At 34.9% G+C, this 12,085-nt stretch overlaps 1 non-coding gene across 1 annotated transcript; it reads left to right on the top strand.

Annotated features, from left to right (window-relative positions):
* The first annotated feature begins 11,728 nt into the window (after positions 1 to 11,728).
* On the top strand, positions 11,729 to 11,835 carry LOC113863988. Its single transcript, XR_003504598.1, has one exon. It is a non-coding gene; the product is annotated as a small nucleolar RNA R71 (small nucleolar RNA).
* Positions 11,836 to 12,085: the final 250 nt, after the last annotated feature.

The following is a 12,085-nucleotide window of genomic DNA, read 5'->3' as shown; positions in this document are numbered from 1 at the left end:
CATTCATTAGGAATTGTCTATGGAAATTTGAAAAGAAGTAAACTAATGAAGCAGTAAAAATGCAGAAAAATTCAAATGACAATTATGCAGGAAAAAAAAAACTAACATCTAAGTGCAGTAAAATAAAGTATTAACACCAAACAGCAAAAACAGAAAGAAATTGCAAACTAGGGAATGAAAATAGACAACACACAAACACAAATTCTGCAGAATTATGCAGCAGAAACAGGGTAATTGCAGCAAACGAAAATACAGTGTGGTAACTAAAATGCAGAAATCAGAATTCAAACAATATGCAGAAAACAGCAATTGATTCTACCTAAATGCAAGATATCTCTACTTACCTATGAAACTAAAACTATATTAAAGTATTCACAATGCAAAAAACGAAAATGAAAACAGAGCAAATAACATGTTTATGAAAAATCAACACCAATGTTCCCCGGCAACGGCGCCAATTTGATGATGGTCTTTTTCGAGGTGTTTAAAAGATTTGTCGTAAATCCTCATCAAAATTTAAACAAATTAATGTAGTACTAGGGTAACCCTAGATTGTCTCCCATGAACATTGGTTATTAATCTTCATTAAACATGTTGAAGGCATTAATTAAACAAGCAATTAAAATGGGGGGTTTTGTGGTTTCAAATCAAAATAAAGAGCAATAAGCAAATGAGTTTAATTATTCCCTGGCAGCGGCGCTAAAAACTTGTCACAATTTTTACAACTGTTGTTGCAATGAAGGTAAACTGACTAGCAAGTGTACTAGTGTTGTTGTAGCAAGTTATAAAAAATCTTAGAATCAAATTGAGTTCCAAGTATCGTCCTCAGGGAATAAAGTTCTCAATTACCACTTCACAAGATCACAATTAGTTGAGCTTTACAAATTTCAGATGGAATTGGTATGAATGTATCAAAAACGAAATTAGAAAGTAAAACAGAACAGTTAGTACAAAAGTATATAGTAAACAGATGTAGAAAGAGTAGTTAGGAAATTGTTTCACCAAAACTTCAACATTGAATCAATAAAGTTCTGAACTTTCAAGCATTTAGATGGAATGACAATCAGTTTCACGTTGTATTAATCAAAGGACAATCCCTTGCCTCAATGAATCTAGCATCTAATCAAATCACTCCAATCCCTTAGATCTAATCCAATCAAATACTGCATTAAGTTTGAGAAACCAAAAGATTGCAAGATTAAGATATCTTATCCCTAAGAAACCAATAACTTTGGCAATTAATTCAGATCTGAGAAACAAATTCAATTCCCATTGATAAGAGTTCCTCTATGATTAGTTGATCAAATTTCCATTCAATCACTACTTTAACAGCAGAATCAATCACTCAATCCAATCCAAAACTCAAAATTCAGATCCAAAATCAATTCAACATTTCCATTTTAGATTCACAATTCCTAATCACAAAGAGTTTAGGCAAACATTACAAAATGAGAAGGGAAGAGAAAAGAAGAAGAGAATGAACAAAGAAGAAACATCTTCAAGCCAATCTCCAATCTGATCCCTCAAGAAATGAAGCTTGGTGTTCGTCCTCAATCTCCCTCTCTGACTCCCTCAACAACAAAAACAAATGGAAAGTAAAAAATGAACAAAAACTCCCTAAATTCCTGAGCTAACTGCCTTTTATAGAATTCCCGCTCTGCTGGCGTGATCACTTTTTCCAGCAATAGTAATCACGCAGAGGCGAATTCTTCATTTCCACTTGCGCGTGTTCACTTTTGCTGGTGATAGTAGCCACGCGCACTTCAAAGTGTTCACTTTAGTTGAAAATAGTAGCTATGCAGAATCTTCCTTTGCTAATGTCATGTGCGTGTTCACTTCTACTAGAAATAGTGAACACGCAGAAGCTGCTTTCTTGCGCGTGTTCACTTTTGCTGATAATAGTGAACATGCGCAGCTACTCTTCTTGGAGGACTCTCTGGAATGCTCACTTTTTCCAGAAAAAGTGATTACGCAGAAGCTCTTCTTATTGCAACCTCTCTGGAACGATCACTTTTGCCAGCAAAAGTGATTATGCAGAAGCTCTTTTCCATTTTATGGTTCTGGAGTGATCACTTTCACCAGCGAAAGTGATCACTCAGAGGCTGTTCTTCAATTATCAACTTCTTTCCTCCAATTTTTGCTACTTTTCTTCTATTTTTCCTTTGATCATCCAATCCTCATGAACTTAGCTCAGAATTCCCTACAAAAGCATACTTGAAATGTCACTTTTTACATAGAAAATCACTGAATTCTAAAATAACTATGTTTAAAAGTGACATGCAACATTTTATTATTTTTTTAAGTGTTTTCTACTATTTCTAGCATGTTTTCTTTATTAATTGCACTAAAAACTATTGTAAAATACTAGTAAAATATGGATTCATCACTACCCCAAACTTGAATTTTTGCTTGTCCTCAAGCAAATTAGAACATATCAAGGGTGTAAATTCTTATTAATTGGAATCCAAAAACTTTTTACATTTGTCAGAAAAATTCAGATTAAAAATCCATTTTACTTCAATGCATTCTAATTGTTTTCTCACTAAGCCGTTCACCAATTCTTCATCATGATAGTCACACTTGACTTATCTGTTTGCTGCACAATCTCATTCATTTCAATCAAGCAAATCATTAAAGCTACATGCAAACAGAATTGAGAAACATTATCACAGCTCTCAGAAAGTGTTTCTCTAACTCAATCAGTGTTTAAGCTTGTGTTTGCTCTCATCATCACCAAATTCATCAAACTCTGCCATAAGCTTGCCTATATTCTCTACCTCCTTTGCAAATTTACAATTAATCACATATCAAGAGGACTTTTTAGGTAATATTAAGGCTCAGGGACAGGTATGATTTCAATGAATTCAGGATATCAATACAGCTAATTTCAAACAGAAAAAGATGCAAATTGAGTAGATAAGCTTTTAAACTTAGTAAGGGCTGCGTCAACTATTTCTATTCTTAATCAACTTTCAATCACAGTTTAAATTTTTGCAGAATTATCTGCCAATTTCCTTTTCCTTTTTGATTTGCTGATTTCTTTTTATTTCTTTTTCATTTTGCTATTTTTACTTGCAGCTTTTTACTTCTTTTTCATATTTTCTCTGCATGACTTTTTCTTACTTTCTTAATTCATTTCAATCCTTTTCTCAATCCTTTCTACCCCAAACTTAAAACATTGCTTGTCCTCAAGTAATGCACTAGAAACATGATGTTACCCCAAACTTAGTTTTAAAACTTATCTTTGATTCAACTCAATTTGCCTCTTTTCTATTTGAATAGGTAAAATGGTTTTTCTAGAAAAGCTTGTAGTGAGGTTAATCAAAGAAAGGCTATCAGCTCAAAGGGGCTAACTAGGACATTCAAGAATGAAAGGCAGTATATTTGGCTCACTAGGTAAATCTGAATAATGGCCTCCATCCTTTATGTGATTAGTGCAAAATAGCATATTCAGTTAAGAAACAAAGCAAGTTCTAAAGAGTGAATCAGAAATTGAGATCAGTCACACATCAATGAATGAAAAGGTTCAAGTCTCACCAAGGAAGTAAATGGATAATATTCATCAATTCAATTCACTATTTACTTCAAGAATTTGCATGAATAAAATGGCAAGACTCCTTTATTTTTTTTAAAATACAAGTATGACAATCATGTTAAGAATGTGAAAAACAACTTATGTAATTCAACAATAAGAATTTCAATAAGGTGAAAATCAGGTTTATTTATCAAGAAAACAAAATCTGATGCAATTTAATATTTTTCTAACTTGTGAATATTTTATGCAAAATGTAAGCTGTACACATGAAAATAGAGGTACAGAATTAAACCCCCTTTTCATGGTAGCTGTGCATATTTCAATCATTCCATGCGCTCCTTGTTCAGAGTTTGAGAGCATGGTCTGCACAAAAACATCACAAGTTGTTCATCAATTATCAGATAAAAACTCAATAAAATTCAAAGCTAGTAGATATTTAAAATAGAATTATTCATAACCAAAATAAAACTTAAAATGTAATTACATCACTCAAAAGTCTAAAATTCTAATTACAATCTTTTAACAAAAATTAAACTAATGACAGAAATTTAAATTCCTAATCTACTCTTCATCTTCATCCTCATCTTCCAAATCATCCTCTTCATCATCATCTTCTTCCTCTTCTGCAGCAGCTGCTGGTGGAGGGAAATGAGTTCTGTAGATGGGGAGGTCTTTGAAGACAGTTGACCTCAGGCATTGGGCATTCTCTACTTGATCTGGAATGTAGTATAAGTCTTCTTTGGTCATGCCCATCCTTTGACCAATGTTCATGAGAACACCTTCCAGAAGCATGATGCCAGCCTTCAAACTGCTGTGCAATTCATTCTGCCTCTCAGCTAAAGAGTTTTGTCTTTCAGCCATGAATGCTATCTTTTCCTTCATTGTGGTTGGATTCTCTCTTTTATACTGGGAGGGAATTGGTGCTATTGATGTGCAAGAGACAGTGGCATAAATCTCCTTCACCATAGCTACTGTAATTGGAGGTGCAGCTCTAATTTTTATTTGATAATCTCCAATTTCAATACCTACATCCTCACAAAGAACAGTTATTAAAGAAGGGAAAGCTAGAGAATCTCTTTTTCTCTTGAGGATGTCCAGAATGCATCCACTAATCACTTCTCCTACATCTATATAAAAATCATTAACTATAGCATATAAGAGTTCAGCTCTCTTCACTGCTAAAGTGGAGCTATGCCTAACAGGCATGAATGAACTCAAAATAAATGTGCTCCACACTTTTGCAAAGGGCAAAAGGTTCTTGGTAGTGATGCATTTGGGTTTCTCTGATAAATTCAGCTCCCAAGTAGTCCCTGGTTTCCCAATCCTCTCAAGGACTTGAACATAGTCCTTATCTTCAGCATCCCTGAACGCTTTAAAGTCTTGTTGCCCAGGTTGCTTTTGAGTTTTAATGTTGAGGACTCTATTGATGTTAGCAGCAGAAAAATCAACTGTTGTCCCCTTGACCATTGAATGGTATTTAGGCAGCTGATCTCCCTTAAATCTCATGGCATTGGCATAAAATTCTTGTGTAATGTCTCTCCAACCAATGCTAGCCATCATGCAGAAGGATTCCTATTCTCTTTTCTAAATTTCCTCCTTGTATTCTGGATAATGGTCTTCAGCTATCTCAATTGCCCTATCTTGGACAATCTTTCTTCTCAAGATATTAGCTCTGAAATAATTCTCATGAGCTATACTCCTGAACCTTGGATCATGTTGAGGATTTGGCCTTGATGAAGAGGCTCCTGCTAATCTTCCTCTCTTTGTTCTAGGAGTATCTCTAAAAGAGCCAACTGGAGTGTTGTCTGATGTCCTTACCATTTTTTAAAATTTCCTGCATAAAAAGAATATTTCAATACACTGAAAGACATGAATGCAATGCAATACAGGACATTTTCAATTTCAGAATAGCAGAATATGAATAATGCAGAATTTAAGAATATCATAACAATGCAGAATATGGTTCCTTGAAGCATTTAAACTCAGATATTCATGCTTTTGAATGCAAAATGCTAGAGTTCAAGAGTTACATGTATGCAGAAATTTCTTCCTAACTATTTTTCACTTTAAGTCCTAAAGTTAACTCATGCAATCTGTCAATGTAGGTCTTTTTCCATCTAAAAATCTATCAATTGAAGTGAGAATTACTCTACATTATCTTGTAATCGCATATTCAGATTAGTTATTAACAAGAAAATTTTTATTTTTTTTCATTACTCAGTGTTTTCCCAAAATTCTGCAAAATGAAGAACCCTAATTTCTAAATCAGAGAAGTAGAATACTGACCTGGATATGGAGAAATGTGCAGAATGAACTTCAATTGATTGCTTAAAAACAAATTTCATTCAGCAATAGGTCAGAAAGATCAAGAATTTGAGAAATGAGATGAAGAAATGAAGATTTGAGATTCTGAAAATGGCTCTGCGTGGTTCCTTTTATGCATTTTAATGGACACGCTTACTGCACGTGGCCAGTTTTTTCAGAAAAAATGGAAGTTGTAGAGATGATGCTGTGTGCATGTTCACTATTGCTGGCAAAAGTGAACACTTTGAGGGTAAATAGCATGCGCGTGTTCACTATTGCTAGAAATAGTGAACGTTCCAGAGGGCTTTGCATTGAGTAATTTGAAATGAGTTGTGCGTGTTCACTTTTTCTAGAAAAAGTGATCACGCGCAGGTAATATCCTTCTGCGTGATTACTATTACTAGAAAAAGTGGTAACGCACATCAACTTTAACTTGAAACTACACATAACTCATGTGTGTTATCACTATTATTATAAAAAGTAACTACGCGCATCACATTACCTCTATTTAAGCCTGGGCGTGGTTACTTTCACTGGGAAAAGTGATTGTTCCAGAGAAGGGTGTCTTCCAAAGGGTTCTGTGTGTTCACTTTCATCAGCAAAAGTGATTGTTCTAGAGAAGGGTGTCGTTCCTTGGTCCTCTGCGTGATTACTTTCATCAGCAAAAGTGATTGTTCAGAATGGAACCCTGTAATTGAAGCTCTGCGTGATCACTTTTTTGCAAAATAGTGACTCCTTTTGTTATTCAAAGCTCCTTAGAAACTTAATTGCCTCATGCATTCAATTTCAATCATCTCATTTATACATCCATAACATGAGCCTTCATTGAATCAACACATTATTCCTAAAACACATATAAAGCAGAATCTAAAATCAGAAAATTGCAAAAATTGAAATAAAAAAAAAATTAACAAAAGTTTAAGTAAATTGCAACTAGAGTAAAAATGGTTCAGAAATGTGAGTTGCCTCTCACAAAGTGCTCTTTTAATGTCACTAGCTTGACGTTAAATGTTCCTCACTACTGAGAAACCAAGTTAATGCAAAAAGTGTTCCTATTGAATTCTCCTCCATTGTAAATCTTCAGTCTTTGGCCATTGACTTTAAACTTTCTCCCTTCTCTTTGATCTTCAATTAACACAGCACCAAAGGGAGATACTTCTTTTATCATAAAAGGTCTTGACCATCTAGACTTGAGTTTTCCAGGAAACAACTTCAATCTAGAATTGAATAGTAGAACTAACTGCCCTGGTCTGAATTCTCTCTGCAAAATGAATCTGTCATGTATTCTTTTAGTCCTTTCTTTATACAGTTTTGCATTTTCATATGTAATTTGTCTGAATTCCTCCAATTCATGTAGCTGTAACACTCTCTTTTCTCCAGCCTTGGTTGAATCAAAATTCAGCCATTTAGTAGCCCAATATGCTCTATGTTCAAGTTCCACAGGAAGATGACATGATTTCCCAAACACTAATTGATATGGTGACATACCAATTGGTGTTTTGAATGCAGTTCTGTATGCCCATAATGTATCATCAAGCTTCCTTGACCAATCTTTTCTTGAGTTAGTGACTACTTTCTCTAAGATCTTCTTGATTTCTCTGTTTGAAATTTCCACTTGTCCGCTTGTTTGAGGATGATAAGGAGTTGTTACTCTGTGTTTTGCTCCATACTTATCCAGAACATTATCAAGGTATTTATTGCAGAAGTGTGATCCTTCATCACTAATCAGAATTCTTGGCACTCCAAATCTCAAAAAAATGTTTTTCTTTATGAAGGAAATCACCACTTTGGCTTCGTTTGTTCTGGTTGGTATAGCTTCCACCCATTTAGACACATAATCCACTGCCACAAGTATGTATTCATGAGAAAAAGAAGTTGGAAAGGGTCCCATAAAGTCTATTCCCCATACATCAAACAGTTCCACCTCCAAGATATGGTTCAAAGGCATCTCATGTCTTCTGGAAATGTTACCAACTCTTTGGCATTTATCACAGTTTTCTACATAAATTTTTGCATCCCTAAACAATGTAGGCCAGAAAAATCCAGCTTGTAATACTTTGGCAGCTGTTCTTGATCCACCATGATGGCCTCCATAATCTGAATTGTGGCAATGCCATAGGATATCAGCTTGTTCTTTCTGTGAAATACATCTTCTCAAAATGCCATCTACTCCAATTTTGAATAGATGAGGATCTTCCCAAATATAGAACTTGCTGTCATGAAGAAATTTCTTTCTTTGCTGCCAATTCATTCTCTTTGGAATGTGTTGAGTGGCCTTAAAATTCGCTATATCAGCAAACCAAGGTAATTCATCCACAGTTAGCAGCTTTTCATCAGGAAATTCTTCATTAATATCCAAGTAATCTGATGACATTGTATGCAATGGAATTCTGGATAGATGGTCTGCAACACCATTCTCTTTTCCTTTCTTATCTCGAATTTCTAACTCAAATTCTTGAAGTAATAGAATCCATCTCAGCAGTCTTGGTTTAGCATCCTGCTTAGAAAACAAATATTTCAGAGCAGCATGGTCAGTATATACCACAACCTTGGACCCTACTAAATAAGACCTGAATTTATCAAAAGAAAATACTATAGCAAGTAACTCTTTTTCAGTGGTTGTGTAATTAATCTGTGCAGAGTTTAAGACTCTACTAGCATAGTAAATCACATGTAGTCTTTTATCTTTTCTTTGTCCTAATACAGCACCCACTGCATTGTCACTTGCATCACACATTAGCTCAAATGGTATAGTCCAGTCAGGTTTAACAAAAATTGGAGCAGAAATCAGTTTTTCTTTTAAAATAGTAAAAGCATGCATACAAGATTCATCAAATACAAATGCTGCATCCTTTACAAGCAAGTCACTCAGAGGTTTGGCAATTTTAGAAAAATCTTTAATGAACCTCCTATAAAACCCAGCATGGCCTAAGAAACTTCTAATTCCTTTCACATTCATAGGTGGAGGTAATTTACTAATCACTTCTATTTTAGCTTGATCAACCTCCATCCCTCTAATTGAAATCTTATGCCCAAGCACTATTCCTTCTTGCACCATAAAGTGACATTTCTCCCAATTCAACACCAAGTTGGTGTCTTGACATCTCTGCAAAACAATGGACAAGTTAGATAAACAATTATCAAATGAATTCCCAAAAACAGAAAAATCGTCCATGAATACCTCAATTATTTTCTCAACTAAGTCAGAAAAAATAGCTAACATGCACCTTTGAAATGTAGCTGGAGCATTACACAGCCCAAAAGGCATTCTTCTATATGCAAATATTCCAAAGGGACAAGTAAAAGCAGTTTTTTCTTGATCAATTGGATCTACAGCAATTTGGTTATAGCCAGAATATCCATCTAAAAAGCAGTAAAATGCATGTCCAGCTAACCTTTCTAGCATTTGGTCTGCAAAAGGTAGAGGAAAATGATCTTTTTTGGTTGCATCATTCAGCTTTCTATAATCTATACACATCCTCCATCCTGTGACAGTCCTTGTGGGTATCAACTCATTCTTTTCATTTGGTACTACAGTCATTCCACCCTTTTTAGGTACCACTTGCACAGGACTTACCCAATTGCTGTCTGAAATAGGATATATGATCCCTGCATCTAATAGTTTAATGACTTCCCTCCTTACCACTTCCTTCATGGCAGGGTTTAATCTTCTTTGAGGTTGCATAACTGGTTTAAAATTTTCTTCAAATAAAATTCTATACTTACAAAAGGATGGATTTATACTTTTCAAATCTGAGATGTTCCACCCTATTGCTGATTTATGGGTTCTTAAAATTCTCACAACTTCTCCTCTCTTCTTCCTTGAGTTCATTGCTTATGATAACTGGATTTTCATGTTTATGATCAAGAATGCATATCTCAAGTAAGATGGAAGTTGCTTTAATTCCAGCTTCTGACTTTTCTCTTCTTTCCTTCATTTTTTAACTCCTCTTTGATTGATTCTTCTGCAGGTATTAAAATAGGGAGAGTTCCAATTGCTGCTCCATTTCAAATACGTTTTCATCTTCAAAATGCAGAGATTTAGTATTTCCTGCAGCTATGGTTTCTCTCAACACAGAAATTTCATCAAATCCATTTAAAGAATAAGGAGTGATCATAGAATCCAATGTATCTACTCTCATACATGTGTTATCATCAATTGGATATTTCAAAGCTTCAAATACATTAAATATTACCTTTTCCTCTTGAACTCTAAGCATTAACTCTCCTTTTTGCACATCAATGAGAGCTCGTCCAGTTGCAAGGAAAGGTCTGCCCAAGATTAATGGTATGTTTGCATCTACCTCCATGTCCAATATGACAAAATCTGCAGGAAAAATAAATTTGTCAACTTTAACCAACAAATCCTCTATTACTCCATATGGATAAGTATATGATCTATCAGCTAATTGCAATGTAATGTTGGTTGGTTTCACTTCCTCTATCCCCAATTTCTTCATAATGGCTAATGGCATCAAATTAATGCTTGCCCCAAATCACACAATGCTTTTCCCACAGTACAATTTCCTATTTCAAAGGTATACTAAGGATCCTGGGTCTTTTAATTTTTGAGGAAGTTTTCTTCTAAGAATAGCACTGCACTCCTCTGTCAAGGGTATAGTCTTATCATGTTCTAACTTCCTTTTCTTGGAGAGTAGTTCCTTCATGAATTTGGCACAAGATGGCATTTGCTCCAAAGCTTCAGCAAATGGGATGTTAATTTGCAGCTTTTTGAACACGTTTAGAAACCTCTCAAACTGCTCCTCTTGCTTAGGATTTTGCACTCTTTGAGGATAAGGTAGTCTCTTATATTTTTCTGGATCAATTAGCTTGTAAGTGTCCTCAAATAATTACTTCATTGTCTTTCTTTCAGGACTTTTATGAACTTCTTCATTCTTTTCTGAATGTTCTCTCTTTAGTAGCTTGAAGTTCCTTGTGCAATTCTTCTTTTAATCTCTTTCTCTGCTGCATTTTCTACTTGTTTTTCTGCTGCAACATTATTCAGATTCTTTTCAGCTGGTTTTGGACTGGCTACAACAGCTCCATTTCTTCTAACTATAGCTTGACATTGTTCCTTTGGATTCACTACTGGTTGCTTGGAAATCTTCCTTCCTCTCTACTTGTTAATTGTTTAGCCAGCTGTCCAATTTGAGTTTCTAACTTCTTCATAGAAGCTTCTTAATTCTTTATGCTAGACTGAGTGACTTTATGAATTGTAACATTGTTTCCTCAATCTCGTTCATTCTTTCACTCATTGGTCTAGCTGAATGTTGACTCCTTTGAGGTTGAGTAGAAGAATTTCCTTGAAAGTACTGCTGTTGTTGGTGATTTCCTGCATTTGAAAATGCAAGAGATGTATTAGTGCTTTTCGTTGCAGAATTATGAGGATTCCATTTATAAAATTGTTGATTCCTATTATTAGAATACTGAAATCCAGGAGGAAATGATTGTTGAGGATAAGATTGTTGCTGTCTTTGATAATTCCCCATATAATTGACTTGCTCTTATGGTTCAGGGGTAGGTACATCACATGCACCATTAGCATGATTCCCTCCACAAAAATCGCATGTCAACTAACTTGTTACCACATTTCCAGTCTGCAAATTATTAATCTGCTAAGTCAAAGCTGCTATTTGATCAGAAAATAATTGGTTCTGCAGCTGATTCTGTGCAAGAAAAGTTTCCATCATCTTTGCTTCATATTCATTGCCTCTTTTTGTATTCCTCAAGTTGGAATTCTGATACATGGATGAAGCCATCATCTTAATGATTCTTTGGGCTTCTTCCAAGGATTTCATGCTCAAAGATCCTCCTGCAGCTGCATCAATCATAGTTCTAGTTACTACATTCATTCCATTATAAAAAGTTTCCAGCTGCATCCATTCTGGAATACAATGATGTGGACATCTTCTAAGCAACTCTTTATATCTTTCCCATGCTTCATAAAGTGATTCTCCTTCCTGCTGCACAAAAGATGTTATTTCTCCTCTCAGCTTAGCAGCTTTTGAGGGAGGAAAATATTTTGTTAGAAATTTATTCACAAGTTCAGTCCATGTGATGATACTTCCCTGAGGCTGTGCTTGTAACCAACATTTGGCTTTGTCTCTTAAAGAAAATGCAAATAGCCTCAGTCTTATAGCATCTTCACTTACTCCATTCATCCTTATAGTATCACACAACTGCGGAAAATTAGAAATATGCAGATTAGGATCATAAAAATTCCACCAGAAAATTGGTCCTGCTGCA

The sequence above is a fragment of the Abrus precatorius genome, unplaced genomic scaffold (genome assembly GCF_003935025.1).
Source record: "Abrus precatorius isolate BTA unplaced genomic scaffold, Abrus_2018 Scaffold3, whole genome shotgun sequence".
NCBI lineage: Eukaryota > Viridiplantae > Streptophyta > Magnoliopsida > Fabales > Fabaceae > Abrus > Abrus precatorius.
This window is presented reverse-complemented; position numbering and strand designations above follow the sequence as displayed.